The sequence below is a fragment of the Acanthopagrus latus genome, chromosome 20, assembly GCF_904848185.1.
Source record: "Acanthopagrus latus isolate v.2019 chromosome 20, fAcaLat1.1, whole genome shotgun sequence".
Lineage (NCBI taxonomy): Eukaryota > Metazoa > Chordata > Actinopteri > Spariformes > Sparidae > Acanthopagrus > Acanthopagrus latus.
Genome location: NC_051058.1, coordinates 2,549,288 through 2,567,941, shown reverse-complemented (window position 1 = coordinate 2,567,941; position 18,654 = coordinate 2,549,288). Strand labels below are relative to the sequence as shown.

At 41.2% G+C, this 18,654-nt stretch overlaps 1 protein-coding gene across 3 annotated transcripts in view; it reads left to right on the top strand.

Moving 5' to 3' along the window:
• The first annotated feature begins 2,525 nt into the window (after positions 1-2,525).
• myocd (myocardin) overlaps positions 2,526-18,654 on the top strand; it is a 114,595-nt gene continuing 98,466 nt past the window's right edge. Inside the window, exon 1 of one of the 3 annotated variants that reach the window (XM_037080511.1) lies at positions 2,526-2,701. The gene's annotated coding sequence lies outside the window, so the exon portion shown is untranslated. The remainder of the gene's footprint in view (positions 2,702-18,654) is intronic. The other 2 variants (XM_037080513.1, XM_037080516.1) reach the window with 2 other exon arrangements.

Sequence of the window (18,654 nt, the reverse complement as noted above, 5' to 3'; positions counted from 1 at the left end):
TCTGGCAAACTCAGGGAAGGTCTGGCTTGTGTAGTGAGAGCCATTGTCTGAGTAAAGCCACTGGCATTTTAGCATGTTAATCACATGTAGGGATGAAAAACTGCTGTCTGCAGTTGCAAACTATCCCAAGTATGAGTCCACGAGCACAAGTAATGATTGTTGTGACGTTGTGATGATATTGTTGTGATGATGGTTGTTCCTTTCAAATATGTCTAAAGCAACAACAGACCAGGGCTGTTCAGGGTGTTGCAGATACTGCATGTCTGAATGGCAATGTCAACATCATAATTTACTGATGGCCAGAACACACTTCTCTTTGCGGATAACACAAAGTGTCCTTTGTGCAACACTTTCAGGTTTTCTGAATGCAGGGTGCCCTGCTCCCTTTCATGATGATGTTGTCTTCAATGGCGAGTTCATCGTGGAAACCAAAACATGGTCTCACCACCATGTTTGTTTCACCATTATAACTTAGAACTTTAGGTTATCTTAAAATGGAAAAACAGAGGAGGAGAAAGTCACTTTCTTTCCGATTATTTGACAGCGAGGCTCAACTCTGCAGAGATGTAAATAAAACAGTATTCAGAGAGCCAAAGACTGAAGTGGGCTCCCCTCAACCGCAGAGGTCACTTAGTAGATCCAGAAATTACAGATGTGCTTGATATGGAGGAGTCAAAAAGTCCACTTACACAACGCCATGTCATTCCAGTAGCTTTATCTGTTTTCCAATGAAACCGCTGGTCACGTGGGTCAATAACAGCAACAGAAATGACTATGTATAGTAAATTTGCTCACGAGAAGAGACACCCACATCAGCTGAAATGTTCTGAAGCCCTCATTTAATCACAGGATTTGTTAACATTAAAGTGATGTTGGCTAATGCCTGGCCAGGGGGACTCTAGTCGTCAGTAAAGCAGCTCACAGAAGCTCACATCTATGTGTTGGCAAAATTTTCCACAGGTATTATACGACTTAATACTTCCACTGTGAAGCAGCGTTTGTCCTCAAGTGTTTGTTAACTTTACTGTGTGGATTCAATACGAAACCTTGAGTAACGTTGCAGTAAAAGATGAGTATAAACACATGATGCACTGTTGGGAAGGAGAATACTTGAACCAGCAGTCTTGTAAGCATCCTGTCAAGAGTTTTTACATTTAGTCTTCTTTTTTTTTGCTTTTTGTTCCATTTTGTTCTACAGCTTCGACCTGCACAGCTGGACTTGGCACTAGTATGCCAGCTGTGATTATGTTTTTGGGTAAAGGTCCTATTCCTGATTTTAGAATCCGTGAAAAAGACAGTAACCTGGTTTTGAGACATCAACTATGCTAGAACCAAAATGCAAGTGCATGAAAACACCAAATTCGGGTGGTGTCAAAAAGTCAACCTACACAACGCCATGTCATGTACCTTGCATGGTTTGTATAGCTATCTGACATTTACAGAGCTACATGAAAATGCCACTGAGAGGCATTTTACGAATGGCTGAAACTCTGAATGTGGTTTGAAAGGTACAAACATACCCGTCTCTCCAAGATGAACCTATTCTTTTAGATTTCACTGAAATTAAACTGTTTTCTTGTACTCTTGGTTAGGTTTGGGAAAAGAATGTAGTTCTGGATGAAATAACTACATAGCCTATGTATTGAATGTATGCACATTACCTATGTGAATTATGTTATAGATGTGATGCAACTTGACCTTGTTAGTATGTAAAATAAATTACCTTTGACTTGTGGTTTAGCGGTGGACATGAACTGGGTTAAAGTCCTGTAATTGTTCCACCCAACTGTCCACCCCAAAGTCCCTGTGTGGAGCTTTCCACTACCTATATCTGACTTCCTCCTTTGCTGCTGTAATTACCTCGGCCAACCTGACAAGCCTAACAAGAAATGTAAATATGGGCGGTGATAAGCTGCTTTCACGATCAGCCAGTCTGGTTATTTTTCTGATGACGATGGGCTTGGAATAGGCTGAAACACAGAGAGACCGGGGCCGATAGAGATGCACATAAGTGGCCAAGTTATCAAAATTGTGTTCATCACATTTGGATTTTTTTCTGCACACTGGAAACACCTGCACCGCCGCAAATGATCAGAAACCTTGGTATCATTTGAATGTTTGTTGTTTTACAGGCCTTCATGTGCTCATTGATAGCAGAGTGATGAAGCGAATCAGCAGGTTTGCGGTTCATGGTGACCAGACAGGGAACCCCACACTGTAATTAACTCAACAGTTCAATGATTTGGTTACTCTATGCTCCACGTAGTAGTCATGTCCCAACTATGATCATCAACAGTAACTTTCTCAATGAAATTTTCTACTGGGTGTCATGTGATTATGCAATTTTCCCATTGGGCGTGCCATTACCAATATTCCAAGTGACACTCAGCCACTTCCATCAGAGCGACACCAGCAGCAGGAAGGAAGTCACTGTCAGATGTGCCTTATGCAAAGCGGCGTGGTGGCAGGCTGTCTGCTTTGAATGCTTTACAGTTGTGGGATATGGGAGCAGGCGGCGGTGGGTGTCAGGAAACTCACTTCTCTCTTCGGGGTGATTACTTTACAGGAAATTGGACGTAAAACGTTTGAATAATCACAAATCTGAGGTGAGTTATGGACAGAGCCTACAGTAGTGAAGTAAATTAAAACAAGTGAATCCAATTACTGTTTATGGAAAGCAGCTGCGGAGCACCATATGCTGGTGAGTGAAACTATGAGACTAATGTTGAGGTTTTGATCTCTTGTCTGTATAACGCAATGGCCGCTTGAGTGTTTGATTTTGAGCACGGATACCGATCGAGGAGCCAGAAGAGTATCTACACACCTCACGCCGCGTGCTTGGTGTTTGGTAGGAATGGATATATTGTTGGCCTACACACTGGAAGTCAGTTGTCTTTCTTTTTTTGTCTCGGTTAACTCACGCTCCATGGAGGTATTCTGATGTCATAACAACACGATAACTCGCCTCTATGGATTTACAGAAAAATAAGGTCCGTGTTTGCTTACAGTCGCGTACAAACCCTCTTATCCGTGTGTTTATTTACATACACTGAATCAATTCATCTGTGAACCAGCCAACAGTCATGTACTGGATAAGCTTTCGTTTCAAAACATTTGGATTTAATTATCATGGGGATATGATATCCAAACAATCTGGTTTCTTCCATTAATAACATGATTGCGGCATGGCAGTGCGAGCTAAGGCCGCAGCGTTTTCATATATTTTTGCGGCTTTGGAACTTGTTTACTTACTATTATGGGCATGAGGCAAAACCCAATTTAGAATAATGATACAGTTTACGTTTTGGAGTTTTAAAAGATCTCTGCGAGGAAGTGTCCTGGTTCCACAGCCTGCAGGATCCGCACTGAAAAACAAACATTACCCGTGTGACTTTTTCCACAATAAAAGAATTCTCACTTGCCGCGGCCTGCTGCAGGTCAGCGCCGTCGACATGGAGAAAAGGAAACGGGCCAGAGCTTTTGTGCGACTGATAACTGAAGCACTGTGCATTGAGGAAATGTAAGCAGTGTGTTACTTCACAGATAGAGCACTACAGAGCATGATGTTCTATTTTTAGACGTTAGCCATGGGGCAAAGAGGAGTGTTTCTCCTTTCTCCTCCACATCACAGTTTGGGACAGCAGGGCAGCACAACTTGGCACCTGATGCTGATTTCATTCGTCAGTGTGTTTTGATGAAAGTGGATGGTGGTTTCAGTTTTATTTTAGTCATGTGATGATTGTTGAGTTCAGGTGTTGGTCGGTGGGAGCTGAAGACACTTTGATTTCCATCACTGAAATGTTTCTTCTCATTTGGTGTATATCATGAGGTTAGTTAGGTGGTTACTGGCGAGTATGCCATTGTTGAAAGAAAAGCAAAGAAGGGCACTGTAAGCTTGATTTGGTGTTTAGTTGACCCCCTGGTGGCCACGCTCTGCCACTGTGGAGCTGACTAGTTTTACTTAGTTTTACGTAGGGTAGTTCCTGATATCAATATTGAAAACAGTTTGCAGTACATATGTTCAGAGTGATAGTTTAGAGACATTTCACAATATACAGTATATAACATTTTCATCAAACTTTTATAGTCGTTTCACTGGTCTCTTGAAGGGGCAGTTCATCAAAATCACAAAAATCCATCTATATGTATAAGTCAACAAAACTTGAAAATGTTTTAATTTTCATCATCCAAGGTGTTGATCGTGGGGTTATTGACTGATAATCATTCCATCAGCTGCTTCAACAGAATCCCCCATCACTGTCATGTTTGCTTGTATTACTGCCACTGCCAGCGATCTCCACTGTACAGCAGCATTATCAGTATATTCACAGAATGCTAATGTTGCTTGGGAGCAGCTCAAATATAGGGTACTGAATGACAACTATGGTTAATAGGTAGTGCAGCATGCAGTGACTTAGTTATGATGGACCCCAGTGTATGATAGTAGGATTTACAATTTAACGAGATCTAATCCAATATCAAACTCAACAACCCTGCATCACTTCAAATGTTAGACCACCCTTCACTGCTCAACCATAATTCATATTAATAAAAAAATAATAAAAAATAATATCAACCATCTAAATACGCCTAATTTTCTTCATCCAGATCCATGCGTTATTCCCTGAGAACTTTGTTGAAATATCCCGAAAAATCTTCCAATGTCAGAGAAAGTGAGAAAAACTATCACAGTTTGCACCCCTGGCAGCGTCACAGTCAGGGATTGTTGGTGTCATTACGCGAACACTGATTTTTGCTTTCACCTCCCAGCATCATGGCAGCTCATCCGAACTCGGACGGTCAGCATAAATCTCGAGTGCAATAATTCACGTGAAACATGTCCTCATTTTCAAACAGCCCTGGCCATTCTGTAAAACATGAGCAAAATATTTATAATTGTGGCAAATAAGAGATTTTGAGAGCAGATACTTGGAGGCAGGAGAGAAACACAGTTAGCCTGGTACTAAAGGGGACTAAACAAGATCATTTGTCTCCCTTTTTTTTTTTTTTTTTTCGCTCTGTGTGTGTGTTTGCTTGGATGTGATGTCAGCAGGACTCCCAATGACTGAGCCGTGCTCTGGGAGGGAGGGCTGGTCTTTTAGATTTAGTGCCTGTGAATTCCTCTGTGTCTAATATTGTTATGCTTCATGTTTCTCTTCTGTTCAGAGGAGAGCAAGGTAGACACCTGATTTAGTGTATCTGTGAGCTCATTCATTAGAAGGTTTTATATTAAAAAAATATATCTGAGACAAGGCCACTAGTTGGGTTAAGTTCTTCTTTCCTCTCACGTTGCGACCTACTGTAGATAAAAGCGCGCAGCAGTCACAGGGTCGAGTTTCACCAGGAGGCAGATCATTCAAATGGCAGGAGACAAATCATTTAAATAGGCTGCGTATATTGTTAGCTGTTAAGGCTTAGCTTGAGTGCTGTGCTCGTATTTCAAAGAGCTTGCTTCTCGAAACTTGTTTTGATAATCTGTATCTGTTGGATGACCTGGCAATAAAGGGCTGTAACCACTCTAATCTACAGTTTGGCCCGTTGGTCACCTTAACCCGCTAATGTTGTCAACTAGTTTATTGCCCGCTGATTTTTAGCAATGCCCTTACATTAAGGATTGTATTTTGACCTGCTGGTGTGATGTATCAGTTGCTCTGTATACTGTGTCCTGTTATCTGCCTCTGATAACTCTCTTTCTTTGGTTTCCCTCAAGACACACTCACATTCGCTTCATACTCACGTGTGTTGTTGTTTCCTCTCGCATTAATCTTGCCGTATGTGTGTATCTGTTGCCGGTGATACGTGATTAGGGGCATGCAAACAAAATGTTAGTGATATATGGATAATGGGTATAGTTAGTCAAACTGTTGTCAGTGATTAAGTCAATGGAAAGTTTGTTGGAACGATGTTATTAAGTCAAAAACTCATTGTTCCACTGGAAAATTATCAGGATTCATCCTCAGGGGACTGTGGTCGTCTTTCGATGTGGTCTAACGTGGGGGACTCACTGACTGAGAGCTGACTGAGAGCTGAGCTCTCATAACTAGTGCGGCTAACAAAATGAACAGCGACGTGTCTTTCCAAATGAGCTCCAGTAAAACTGTTGATACTGAGGTCTGTGGAGACGCTTTCGGAGACACCGCAAGAGCTACGCTTAAAGATTTATTGTATGTCCATGCATAATCTGCATTTAGTTAGTGAAACTGTGGTCAGGTTTGGCTGCGGTGTGTTCCACACACTTTATTTCACCTCTCACTGACAGTTCATGAGGCTGATTGCCACCCGGACAGGCTGCATGTTACCGGTTTGCTCATGAATTAGTCGCTGGACACATGCTACCACATGTGTCCAATTAGACTTCCAGTAAACTGAATTGGCACACACATCCTACATAATTTGGGTTGCTGAAATGCAGCCTATGGGTTTCCTATGATGTCTAATTACATTGTAAGATACGAGTAATTGCAATAATAAGTAATGTGTTTAGATTATGCAGAAGTCAGTCCAGATGTAAAACATCTGTTTTGATCCTGCAGTTGTGCCTTTGTTACTCTACATGGTATTGTGAGTGCTGCTGTCAAGTTTGTTCATATCTCTCATGTAAATTTCAGGCTGTAAAAGTGCACATGCTAATAGCCTCATCTCTCCTCCAACTTATGTACATATTGTAAATTCAAAGTGAAATGAACTGCATTGTCCCATGTAAAGCAGGGAGTTCTTTTGGCATGTGGGCAGGATGGAGTCACACAGTAGTATTATTGTACTGTGTGATGGCCGTGAGGCTGTTAAAGGAGATGGAGCCTGTAGATCTCTCACTGAGTCAGCAAGCTATCGGGGAATTTGTGCTTTACATGCCCATTACGAACCAACACACGGAGCATATAGATGAGAGGACGCCACCTGGCCGGTCAAGTGGTGATCCCCATGATCAACAGCAGGGCTGCTAAAGCATGGAAACCAGAAGACAGAAGTCTAGATAGACCTACAGACAGAAAGGGTAATGATATCAAACTAGACATAATCCACAATGTCCAGCTAAGCTTCTGCAACACACAGGTACGTCAAGTAAGTCAAGACTTTTTTCAGGTGAGCAGGCCTGTACGTGTTTTAGTTTCTCATCTTTGCCCTGTCGAAGCACGTAATTAAAGCTAAATTATGCCCAGGAGATGCATTAGCCTTCTGGTGCCTAATATGGACTCTGACCTTCACTTGAAGAGGTCAGATTTTGATATGCCAAATAATAAAAAAAAAAAAAATTGGAATGAAGCATCAAAAAGCCCCAGAGATAAAGTTAAAGACAAATCTGGCAGGTTAAGCAACACCTTTGCTATCTTTAATGAGTTTATTCTGCTGCTGTGCACAAAATGGTTTTAAGATGTCATTATGAATTCTTGGGGCGGAATCTGTCTAATACTTTGGTGGGTTTGTGACATGGCTTAAAGGGATTGAGTTCATGAGACATAATCCATGTTCAGACTGAGATGCTTTTGAGTCTTTTAACCTTTCATTGAGCTCTCAGTGTTCCCTGACCTTCACATTCATACCTGTGCAAAGTATTTGGCGCTGGTTCCCTTCCACTTCAAAGGCTCGGATGGGGAGTGATGCTGCTTTAAATATGCGCAGTAGATGACAGGATCCTGTTTGGTTTGGGAGACAGATTGGGTGAGTGTGCAGAGTTTATATGAAAAGATCAATACAGTCAGCTGCATTTACTCTCTAATCAATCAGGGTAACGAAGAACAGACGCGATTTGTCTTGAGTCTTCATAAGTTGGTGAATAAATCAAACCGTTTTTTTGTGATCAAAATCCAGCCACTGTTCATCACGAGATGTAAAAATAAACCTGACACACTGAGGTGAAGCCCCGACAGCTGGGACAGGGAGAATGTTTTTCACGATGGATCAGTCGACAGTTCATGTGGTTTCTAAGCCTAACCCATCAGGAAATATTCAAACTATTTGAAATATTTCAATGATGTAACTTCTAAATTAAAACGCGAGGTGGTGAGGACATATTCTTGAAATAGCCCTCACTTTTCTTAATTCTGACTTGAAGCTATAATCCTTCAGATCTTCAATATATCGAGCCCTGCTTTGATAGAAATTGCCACTGGACGTATGTGCATGTTGTAATTTGTAGTGTTCATAGTAACTGTTGGAGCCGGCAAACCAAGTCAAGCAGCCACGGGAAATTCAATTTTTGGGTCACCGAGGTTAGCGGTGCTTTGTTAACAGAACTATTGTTATATAAATATAAATACTGATATATCAAACTGCAGTTGGTAACATTTTTTGGAACCAATAGTAGCAAGCTTAATTTTGAATGTGTCCTACCTAAAAATTCCAGCCTTCCCATCGGGCCTCCCTCCAGAACACATGAACCTCAAGGTTCTCGCTGGCTAACTGGGAAATGAGTGTGATCAGCTGATTCATTACTTTCTACAAACTCTCCATGCTTTTCAGTCTTGACAGACCTTCTTATATATGTCTTTCATTGAAATCAAAAATGTGTATGCCCTCAATATTGTGTCAGTTTTTTCCCTGTGGTACTGAACATGGTATCGAATATCAGTATATTTTTTATATCCAAAGTAGAAATTCCAGTATGGTGACACACACTCGCACTCACCGCTGTCAAGCTAGCACGTTAGTGGTGGGAAATGGCTGCCCATTCTCCGCCATTCTTGTGAGACTGCCCACTTACTTGCTTTGAGCAAGAAGTCGCCCCTTTTTCTGTTGCATTTCTGAAGGAGTAGAAACTCAAAGGGCAGTGTTTCCCCCAGTGGTCTTTTCTAGGACTGTCCTGATATTTGACTTCACTGTGTATTTATCATAACCAAGAAAAACTTTATGAGAATGGGCAGTATCTACCCGCTGCTCCGACATGATTCTCTGCAGCAGTAGTAACCACACGCTGTGGTAACAGCCAGCTGTTCCTTTTGCCATTTTACGGCACGTGCAGGTGGCACTCAGTGTTAAGGTGTGTTACTGCCATCTGTAATGATAACACAAGAGCAGAAAGGCAGGGAAAGATTTAATTGGTGCCGAATTCTTTGCACGATATCATCAGAAGTGTATGAAAACAGTATCAGTATATCGTGACACACCTATTCTGTATGTGTCAATTCAAGTGAAACTCGGGGATCTGTCTTCTTCAACACAATAGTAGCCACAGGTGTCACAAACCGAACCAGGTGACCTCACACCATTTCACTCATTTCCTGAAAAGAAACAATTGCACGCACATTACATCTCTCAGAATGGATTCATCTTGTATAAACATTATATCCGCTTTAAAATGTGTCTGTTATTCACTGCAGAGACGGTCAGGGTGCTTAAACAGTTACGGAAAGTTACTGCCACTACACAAGAGGGGAAAAAAAATGAGTATATCATGTTTTTATGTGAAAACTTTATTTCACAGTCTCTCATTAAAAATGAATTAAGATTCATTCTCTCACCCATCCATCCCCTATTAATCAGAATAATGGTTCTTATGATTAGTCCTGCCAGCTCGGTGGACTGAGATACACACATCACATTACGCGCGGAGACGCACTGAGGCTCTTTCAGTTATTTAGAGCATTCTGCTGATATAAAGTCACACGGAGTTGTTGCCATCATGTCTCTAGATGACTGATCACTATCTAAGTTAAACTCCATGTAGAAAGATAGGACAGTCAGTAGCTGTGCTGTGCTGGGTAGCTTGTGTCGATGGTGCCTCCAGCTGATCAGTTAGAAATTACGCTAGCTCTTTCCTCCATAAAGCCTCATGCATTTTAGAGCCTCCTACTGTACACACACTAAACTTTCACATTAATACGAGAAAGTTTTATTTCATAATGTGATAGTGTAGTTTTTTTTTTGTTTTTTTTTTCTTGTGTGGCAGCGATACGCTTCCATAGACAGTGACTAAAAGCATATGTGGCATGATGTTTAAATGACTATGACTAAACAGTGGGACAATTTCGTGATACTTGCTTTCCATTTTAATGCAAGTGTACTTTATATTGTGCATGTTTAAAATGTTCTGTCTTTGGAATGTGCCTTACCATCTGGCCACAGTTAAATGGACTACACTGATGACTATCACGTACGCAGCAAACATACAGTATGTTTACAGAATGATACAGAATGTGCAGAACAGGTTTTAATTGGATAGTGTGTTAACCTGACTGAAGACGCTGATCTTACTAATCAGATTTAGAGTTTCTATAAAAAGACAGTGACAAGCTATTATTTTCTATAACTTTGTTCTTTGTCTTTGACTTGGCAGAACTCTGCTCACCGTGTCTGATTACACGTTGGGTGTTGTAATGCAACCTTTCCCAAAGAATGTAATGATCTCACACATCAAACAGATGTTCTCAATCAATAATTGTTGACGTGAAAGCCCATTAGTTTGCTAATTACATTTGCATAAACATTTCGCCATGTCATATTTACTGTGCTGAAATGGTTTCATACAGAGTTTACATACAGTGGCTCTCAAGTGCTTACATATGTTTGGTGTAAATACAATTTGGCCTAAGTAACAATGTATACACATACGTATACAGCCGTCACATAATGTGTGAGTGTATCAGTGTGTGTGTGTGTGCGTGTGTGTGTGTGTGTGTGTGTGTGTGTGTGTGTGTTTATGGCCACACACACACACATGCAAACAAAATAACAGCAGCATCCCGCACTAAACAGCTTGCATTCCCCACCAGTGACTTGCTCTCAGTAAACAAACATTTATCTGCTTCTCTGGCAACCCACCAGTGTGCTGCTGCTGTTTGTTTGGTGGACACCCCGACCTGATGTAAACAAGCTATTGAAATGTGTTTAATGAAAGGTATGATTTGGACATGTTCAGTGAATATTTCTGCTCGTAGCCCCGTGCAGCCACAGTTTAGAACATCTGAATTTCTGTGGTTTGGCTGGTCCTCTCGGGGAGATCCAGATAATTAACTAATTGCTGAGCCTGGCAGTACAGGCCCTGATGCAATGAATGAAACCAATAATCTAAAAATGTATGATCTGATCCATTTTGGAGCACTGTAAGTGACTGCATGAGATAGTAATGATTTAAGTGTAAGTTGTTTGATTCAAAACACTTTGTTCTATCAGTATTATTATTATTATAACACTATTTGCGGGTAATTATTTAGAGACAACGAACCAGTCAGTGTGATGATTATTGCACTGAATTAATTCTGCACTCTGTCCGATACACAAGGGACAGTGAAATACAATGAAAAGTTCACTCTGCAGGATCATAGATATATATATATATATATATATATATATATTTTTTTTTTTTACTTCATACTTTCCATATTCTGGCACATGCATTACCCACAATGCAATTTAACATCTGTCGGTGTTGGGGGTAATGGGGCATTCCGTAAATGGTCGGAAGTCGATATTTCCGAATTGGTAGTTCCAACGTCCAGCCTTAAAATGTTGGATGCAAATGGGCGTTTGAGTGGAAATTCCGCAAACTTCACAGCAGCAGATTTAACAGCTGAGGACACAAAGACAGGACGAGTTGGCTCCTAACACATACTCCAAAGACTTCTGTTGAGCACACATCAGATGAATGAAAGCTAAATACAAATGGTATTCACTGGACATTTCACAAACTAACACTATATGAAGGGAAAAGTGATGAAGAGGTAAACAGGAATTATTCACTATGTGTGCTGCCATACTGCTGTGATGTCAGCTGTGTATGTTGTTGAACACAGGCTATGTGGATCTTGCCCGGATGGCCTAACCATTGCAATTCTCCAAGTCATAGGTCGATTTTATCCAAGTTCCAGGTACAATGGAGCGCATCATTATATGCTAAAAAAGGTGCTTTGCAGTAATATATTAATGCAGGAACAGAGTAAATTAACACTTACATAATCACTTACAAGAGGTTGAGGTGTGTACATTTGACATGGTGCCACTCCCAGCTTTTAAATGATGCCAGGTATCACATGCATGAACTAATATCACATATTCAGAAATGTATGATAAACGTTATAAATTCAGTTTGAAATGTTATAAGTATCAATTGCTAAGTACTGATGAAATGATACATTGATATCAGAAAATTAAAAATAACACTGTGTTTTCCAACGACGGTTTCTTCTTCTGTGGATGAGGAGACTGTAGAGTGAGTTAGCAGACAAGCATGTAGACAGCATCTACACAGGCCACGGCACCCTGGGGCCCGAGGTCCTGAGAGGGCAGATCACACTTCTTTGTGAACTCTGGGCCACGTCTGGACATGTGGAATTGATGGCAGTTTATCAAGACAGGCCGGTTCCACCTTGCAATAAACTGTCCTGCCATTTGGAGTTCAGGGTCCTTTTGAGGTCCTGGAGCCATTGTAGCGGTGCACTGAAAGCCATTTCATGACTCTGAGGGAGGGGTGCTGAAGGGGTCCATCACATAAAGCACTATCGATAATCCTACATTGCACCTGTGCTTTTTCCTACTTTGACAAGTCAAAATACTTGCTATGAAACAGGTTTATATTGCCCCTCACCGCATTTGCAATGAAATGATGATAATGAAATGCACTTTGATTACCTGCTAAACCCGCTAAATACTGTCATCTGTCATTTCATATGCCTAGTCATACTTATGCATTTTATGGAGGGTGAAAGTTACGCAAAAGTAATAAGTTACACATTTCTTCACTGATACCATCATTTATTAATTATATAATATCTTATTACTTTCAAATGAAAGTAAATAGTAACAAGTAGCACATGACACTCATGAGGCAGTCTTTTGGACTACTTTACTGAGATAATGGATGGTAGAATTCAAATATTTACTTATTAGTGATAAAACAAACAGTAGGTACAGATAGGGCCGTCATTAGTTTTGCTATTTGGTCATAAATCAAAAAATAATTTCACTTGATGATGGTGGCAAAGAAAAATCCAGGAACCCTGTCTCAATTTGAGCAGCTTATAAGTGATCATATAATTAAAAAAATAAAAATAAAAAAAAATCTAATTTGAATTTGAATTTGAAAGGCTATTTTACATTCCAGCAGCCTGCGTTGAGGACTTTTTAACAGCAGACATGTTCACGTCCTCGCAGGAGACGGCCAGGTGCAATTCATAACGTTAACAAGTGATGGCTGCATTCCTCCCAGGTGTGTCCGTTCCAAGGCTGTGCATGCTGTTCCTCTGAGATGTCTTCCTGGGATACTTGACCGTGAGAGAGCTGACGTTAATGTTATCGGTTACACCTGTGCTTTTCCTGCGGTGACAAGTCTGCAGCATATTTTTTTTTTAGCAGTCTTTCTGCATACAGTGCCACTGCTATTAATGAAAAGCACACTGGACAAAAGCATACTTGGTTGTATTTAGTGCAGCTCGCATGAAGCCCAAGCATGCTACAGCATCTCAAGTAGTGTTTAAAGCCAACAAAATGATCCAGTTTATAGTAAATGTGTAAAAATCCTTTTTTTTTAAATGATCACATATTCTCCCTCTGGCTACAGTCTTCTCCATTTCAAAATGGATATCACACACAAATGGCTCAAGCTTTTCAAATACAATTTAAATGCAATTCAATTCAATACTACAGTCATGCACCTATATGATGTATATGTTACATTTGCCACATGTAAAGGAGCCTTTAACAAAAGGGTTACTTGTTGTCACATCTTAAATAACACCATGGTTAAATTAGTCCTGCAGTAACAAGCGAGAATAGTTAAAAACAGCCAGGTTGTCTGTTTAAAGGCAACAAATAGTCATGTTTCTTTTAGTCTAAGTGTTGGTTTTTACACCTGGCACCTCTGATTGGACATGCCTTTTCGTTATGACACTCTGCTTGCACTGATTGTGATACTGATTGTGATCCTTTTCCACTGCTCAAAAATCACATAATCCCGCTAAGATTGGGCTTTTGTGTTCAATGGGAATGTGTACACTCGACATTTACACCCGGTTCAATTGACCCTGCAGTAAACTCAGGTTTTTATCGCCTCAGCCCTCCTCGGTTTTGATTTAAGTGTTAAGGCTCGAGTGAACGCGCAAAATTCTGCCCTGTGAAGTGATGATGCATTATCAACATCCTGTGTTGGCGTGTAAATAAGGAAGGAATTTGGGGTGTGGTCTATTCAAGGATATTTTATTACTGGACACAGTGCTAGAGGCCAAGCTCCGTTCATTCCTGTAAAAGCTGCTCAGTGGCGTTTGGAAGCCAAAAAAGCTCGACTTCCCTGCTATGAAAATACCTGGATTGCTGACCAAGCTGGCAAACTTGTGGTTTAGCGCCTGGCTAACTTGAATGGGGATAAAATATTTGAATTGTCTGAAAAATTGTCTTTGGTGGAAAAGTGATTTAACAAATCTTTACTTCCAGTTCATTTCCATGTGTCTGGATCCTCTGCTTCATGTTGAAGGCCGCAACAATGTTCACTCTTCTATTCTTTTTCTTTTCTATCAGTTCAAACTGTACTGTGAATATTAGAGCATGTAAGTAATCTTCTATATTTAAGTCCAATAGTGATGCTATTATTGCATATAGAATGGACCTAATCCATTTTACCCCTGACCACAGTGGCTAACTTTAGCCCCCTTATTTCTACAGTAAGTGAGCTACAGTACTGGTTAATGTGGTGTTAGTCAGGTCTGGGCAGTAATTAAGTAAACAATATTTGATTCTGCATGTATAAAACGTTATCAGTCATTAGTTGCATTCAATGTACATATGAAGAGAGCTGTGCTGTCAAGATAATATGTCTGGCCTTCCATACCGCAGTTGTCTGGTTGTATGTTATCATATAGCCAGATCTGCAGTTGAGCTTTATGATGACAGGACACGTGGGTCCCCAGAGATTTGTAACACAAATGGTGTTTCTACCATTATTCCAGGGCTCTATGCTCAGAAGTGTGGAATGAGACTCCTGGAAGTCTGGTTTCACTTGTGTATACTGTTCATTTTTTCACTGCATTAGCCTTCATCATTTATCATCTAATGCATACCTTTGTACCTTTTTATACTTTTTTAGAATTTGCAACATGTCATGCTGTCTTGTAACTGGTTTGTAGAGCATTTTAGTGAAAGGCAGTCCTGCAGGTTTCACAAAAGTCTGTTTGAAAAGTGAACCTAATCAATTCCATCTCATGGCAAAGTTGTACATCTGGAAACGCCTGAATAGTTTGTTGCTCTTTAATACCTTACTAGAGCTTAATACCTTACTAAATATTGAACATTTAATGTAGTTTATCATCTACACTGATTTGCCACATGTCAAATGATCAATTCGTCTGCTTGTCATATCACATACCTCATCCTTTGTCTTTCACCCTGTGGGTCCTCTCACCCTTGGCCAAGGCTTTGGAAGCTGCACTAGCCCCCTGTGTGCTCACCACTCGGATTATTGGCTGTTTTGGCAACATATGAGCTCATGGGTAATTGGCGGAGGTGATGTTTCCTGTTGAATGCTACCTGGATCTTTTGTGGGCGCCTTCATGCTTGGTGGCTTCCCCTGCCACTAAGACTGGTAATTGAGCAGCACTTTTGTGACACTGGCTCTGAACCGTGATGAGGAAGTTATGTGTTTCCTCAAAGTGTCATTGGAGAGAATGATGATGAAGAATTGTTTTTGCCCAGCAGGATACTGCCTCTTTTACATCTTAGCTGCTGTGACCATTTCCCTTTGGTGGCAGCTTAGATATTACAGCCAAACGTTATTTTGACCTTATTTTTAACTTATGTATTTTAGTTGAAAATAAATGTCAGGGACCAACACATTGTTCTTGTTGGGTAAATAAATTCAGGCACGTGCACAGCACTGAAATTAAACTATTCCACAGTTGCACCCTGTTTATCCTTTTTCAGCCTCACTATGTCTCTGCTAATAGCTCAGTCTCTAGGGACTTGACTTGCAAAGGTTGCTGGTTCAAGTCCCACTCAGACCACATAAATTATTATGTGGACTAGTAGTTGGAGAATCCTAGCTCACATCCTGGGCATTGCTGAGGTGCCCTTGGGCAAGGCACTGACCCCAAACACTGCTTGTTGGATGCTGTAGCATGTGTAGCGAGTGAGTGAAGAAAAAGGCAGCTCGCCCACACGGCTCTGTGCCTTTTTCCAAACAGGCTTGCTGTGGCACTCAGGTGAACACTCTCAAGTTCTCAAAAAAGACTAATTGATCAAGCGCAAACACAAGTGAAACACGAGGGAGGAGGATTCTGTTCACCGGTTGCATCTCCTGGGCGGAACCGTTTCATATATTCCCACTCTCCAGTTACAGCCAATCCCCAGCTGCCACACCAGTTGCTCTTGGCCATTGTGGTGCGGCCTAATGAGTGGAGATCCGCAGATGAGGGAGACAGGAGCTCTCATCCCGCTTAAAGACATAAACACTCAAATTAATAGCACAACACAAATGCAAAATATGGCTAGAGCCGTAACACCAATAGTAGGTGACTGTATGCACCTGTAGAATTGGTTTGCATCATCAGAGACACAACAAGTCTTATTCAAAACATGAAATATTATATCATCCATCTTTTCTCACTCCAGTTTAGCCTTTCCTACCATCAAGTGTACTCCACACCACACACGCACACACACACACACACACACACACACACACACACTAACACACACACACACACACACACACACACACACACACCTGTCCGATGATGGCATTGCGAGAGCTGCATTCAGCAACTTCTTTAAAACTCTGAAACATACAAACTGACATTGAAGCCCACTTAATTCAGTGACAGTTCTGTGGTGAAGATACTGTTGCTTCTTTTTCAGGCTCTATTTTTCCCATTCCAGAGCTGCCTCTGTCACTTCTCATTTATACAAATTAAAAATAAGAGCCCATGGATTCCTTAGAGATCGTAGAGATGATACATAATACAGGAGGACTACAGACACTGAAAGAAAGAGGAATGATTCAATTACTGGATCGGGAAACACATATCAGCATATGCAGATGAGAGACAGAAGTCTACCAGAAATCCCCCGGGCAAAAGTACCAGAATAAGATTGTTCCGTTGTAATGGGAGACTTGTGATGTTTGGGTACACGATGTGCCTGTAATAACAATCTAAGTGGGAAGAGGTCTTGGGTTCTCCTGGTTTGAATCCTCTCACTGTAACTTGCCTCAAGCAGCCTGCATACATAGATCAAAATAACAGGGCTGAAAAAAGACCAAAGTAAAACTGTCAAGAATGGGCACTGGTGTGGATGAATGGACATGGACGAGGCTGTGAATTCTTCCACTGGGTTATGGCCTTGTTGTTTGTGTCCTGGAACAGATGTTACACTGCATCCATGTTCTCAAGGGGAAAGGGGATGTGTACCATTCCAAAAAAGCATATCATTGTATCACAGCATCGAAAATAAAGCCCACGGTTCATTTCCTTCTCACCCTGAAGCATATAAAAGATGCACTCAGTACTCGTACTTGTTGAGATAATGCAAATGAGGGGTTATTTCTGTTGTCTTTGGCCGTCTCTCCCATCAAAAAACTCGAATCCGTCACTGAGAGAAATGGCATGACTTCATGTCAGCGTCATTTCCTTGGAAAGGTTTTGTAGTCCTCTTATCACATGGGAAAGAATTATGTTTACAGGATCTATTAACCACGCAGGCCAGCCTTGTTTCTTCAGTGACAGATTTGACAAATTGTTGACGTATACATCATGAAATACAGTTATTGTTGCACCGATTTATTAGGGTCATTTGGTAGAAAAGCAGAGCACAGCGACGAAAAACAACAACATCTTAATTCGTCTCAGTCATCTTATTGAAAGATTTATGTCTTCTGACCTCTTGTTCATTCTTCCAAGACACATATAAGCCTATGCCTGCTGAGGGTGTGTGAGTGCCTTTGTGTGTTTTTGTGTTTGCTTGTGCAAGATAGTAAAATCAGATGGCCTCCAAAGCCCTCGAGCAATTAAGTTCATGCCTCTGCAAACAAGCTAGACTCCAGCTCGCAGGACCCTCTTTTGTTTCCTCTCTCTAATTGACTGATATCGCTCTGCACCAACTTCAAACATTAGGTCCACACGGTTATGTAATAAGCTCAGGCTTTTGGCTCCAAGGTGCAGGAATCAAGTCTTCTTCAATTAACTGGAATGTGGCCATTTCCCCCCGTTGTACCCTCTCCCAGATCCCACTGGGATTGGCAGAGCTGTTGGCGCTCTATGGGATCCACATTAACTGTGTGAACATTCTTGTCGTGCTATTCTCGTGTATTTATTGGCTGCTTGATTACATGCGCGTTTACTTGGCAGTGTGTCGCGCCGCCAGAGAGAAGGGCGAACGCGTCCAAGCATCATGATCCGCCGGGATAGTTGGAGCTTTTCGGGGGTTGTGCTCCGTTGCTTTGATTCGCTGTCAGTCAAAGGCAAGAAACTACACAGATGGAGGCTGTTTTCAAATCCCACTCCACCACTTCTGATGATGTTGTTGATGAAAGATGAGGTTGAAAATGAAGTTGCTGATGCTGATGGTTGTCTGTCCCAATGTTGTGCATAATGTGACTCAGAATACAGTATTCCTTAATGTCTCACTTCAAGGGCCCAGTGTGTAGGACTCATGGGGATCTCACTGAAGAAATGGGATTGAACATTTGCCAAGTTTTCATCCATTTCCCTGTGTCGGTTGATTGGTCTGTCAGCAAGA